Raw genomic sequence first — 2,555 nt, 5'->3', positions numbered from 1 at the left:
CAAGGCAGGTGGCGGAACCACGGAGCTAAATCCCCGGCCCAGTACTGACATTTTTATTTCCTTTTGGGCCCAGGATCTAATCAAGACTTATGTGTTTTGATTGTTATCACGAGCTATAGCTCTTTGGCCTGTTTTAATGTATAACATTTTAATGTAGAAAATTCCTTTTTGTGATACTTTTTTCACAATTCAAAACTTAGTTGTCTTACAGGATTTCTAATCTTCTGGATTCACCTAATTATTTCTTCATTGGGTTCATGTTTGTCAAGAATACAACCTGCCTGACATAGGGTACTTAATATTGCATCATTTTAAGAGGTTCTTGTCAGGCTGTTCTGCTTTGGTCTTGCTGGTTTTGGTTACTTTTGGATAATGTGGTGATCATCAGATCTCTCTATTGTAAAGAAACATTTTGCCTTTCTTAATTAGTATTTACTAAAGGTTTTCTGGTATTATACTAAGTTCCTTATTTAAATTTTTGTTTTGTGTGTTGATACACCAGAATATTACTCATTTTTGTTTAAAGCAGCCTGGCAAAATTATCATCAACTTGAAAACTTTATCTGTAGATATGAGATTTTCAGCACAATCATATCATCTGTAAATAATGTTTTGGTTTTTTTTCTTTCTTTCTTTCTTTCCAATCCCTATGTTTTCTTTCTTTTGCCTACCTAATTTTGGTGGCTGGAATATGCATCACTATGTTGAAGTAGTAGTGGGCATCTTTGTCTTGTTTCTTTTCACAAATAGATACCTTTGGCCATTTTTCTTCCCTTCCCTTTCCTTAATACTATAGTCCTTAAGATATTAGGAGGTGGAACATAGTCTGTACGGGGTATCTGAGCTCCAGCAAGGTGAGGAAAGCATCCACAGAGAGGATATCCTAGTGTAGGGACTTGGCCTACATATTTCCTCAAAAAAAAACATGATAGAGGAGATAATTAATCCAGTAGTGTTGAAGGGGAATTAGAAGTATTGATGTGAGGTATGGGTTACATATGTACTTGTATATTTATGTGCCACTTGTACACATATATATATTTTTCCCTGAGAGGATTTGGAGCAGTGGTAGCATGAACACATGTAGCATGTGTGTCTTGGCTTCCAATATCATTGTCTGCTAAAAGAGCCTATTGAAGAAATGGCTGATTCTAAGGCTAGAAGAGAGAAAGTTTAAGAGCAGCTTGGAATATAATATGCCTAAGAGACAGGACATGCTCAAAGAATGATGGGAATATGTCAAAAGGATACAGGAGCCAGAGTGAAGGAATGTACACTGGCCTAATCTGGGACTATTTGAACACCAAAATAAATGATGATAGTAAATGATTATAACTCATTGAATAAAGTAGGGAACCATGAAATCCATGAGTTCGTACTGACAGAAATGAAATAATCGAATGACTGAAAGTTTACCTAACAGAGTATTTGCACACTTTTCAAAGTACCTCTCCTCCCCTACATACATACTCTATTCAAAGGTTGAGAAGAAGAAAAGTCTGATAGTAACCCTCTTACTCGTTGTAAGAGTGAATGTCATTTGATGGGCCACATCAAAATCATGGACCACCTTAAAAGATGAAGTATAACAGCATCACTCCTGAATATACCTGCCAGAGAGACTAGCTGAATCTGACCATGAGGAAACACAAGACATACCCAAACTTAGGAGTATTCTGTAAAACTCATCTTCAGTCTTCAAAAATGTCAATACCTTCGAAGACAATGAAACCATTCTAGATTAAAGAAAACTGAAAAGATAGGACAAATAAAGGTAGCAGACATCTGCTACATTTTTTATTGTAAAAGACATTACTAGGAGAACTGGCAAAATGAAAAATGGTGTCAGGGTTAGATGGTAGTAATTTCTTAATGTTAATTTACTGTTTGAAGATTGTATCATGGTCATATTAGAGATTGTCCTTATTTATAGAAAATATTTAACAAAGTATTTAGGGGTGATGGGACATAAGATCGACAACTTACTTCCAAGTGGCTCAAGAAAAGATTTTTGGAAATAAAGTACTTGTAACATTTTCAGAATTTGAGATTTTCAAAGTAAAAATATTATTTCAAAAAATTAGGGAAACCTTTCAACATTTTACCATGAAATGTTGGTGTATGGTGCTTGTTGAACTTTCGTAGAATTTTCTATTATGTTAAAAGAAGTTCCTTTCTATTATTTTTCTGATTTCTGAATGTTAAATATTATCACTATTCTGTATCTGTTGAAATTTTAGATAATTTGTCTCCTTTTTTAAGTAGGTTTACATAATGAAATTACTTGACTCCTTTATGATGTTAAGCTAAACTTGAATTTCTGGTGTAAATTCAATTCATTCTTGATTTATGGATTTTTTTGATATGTTGCTGGTTTGGATTTCCCAGTATTTTCTGTAGGGTTTTTGCCTCTATAATTATGAGAGAGATCATTTTGTACATTTCTTTTCTTATATTGTCCTTTTGAGTTTGGCTATTTGTGGAGTATCTCAGCCTTATAAAAATGAGTCAAGAAGTTTCTGGGGGCCGAGGTTTTGGCTTAGTGGTTCCGACAC

The 2,555-nt window shown here is 34.2% G+C and overlaps 1 protein-coding gene across 2 annotated transcripts in view; it reads left to right on the top strand.

Moving 5' to 3' along the window:
• Polr1a (RNA polymerase I subunit A) overlaps positions 1–2,555 on the top strand; it is a 95,925-nt gene that overhangs the window by 6,861 nt on the left and 86,509 nt on the right. The window lies entirely within an intron of this gene.

Source organism: Fukomys damarensis, unplaced genomic scaffold, assembly GCF_012274545.1.
Source record: "Fukomys damarensis isolate Sample0158 unplaced genomic scaffold, DMR_v1.0_HiC HiC_scaffold_2, whole genome shotgun sequence".
Classification (NCBI taxonomy): domain Eukaryota; kingdom Metazoa; phylum Chordata; class Mammalia; order Rodentia; family Bathyergidae; genus Fukomys; species Fukomys damarensis.
Note: the sequence above shows the minus strand (reverse complement) of the source record. Positions and strands in the feature narration are given on the sequence as shown.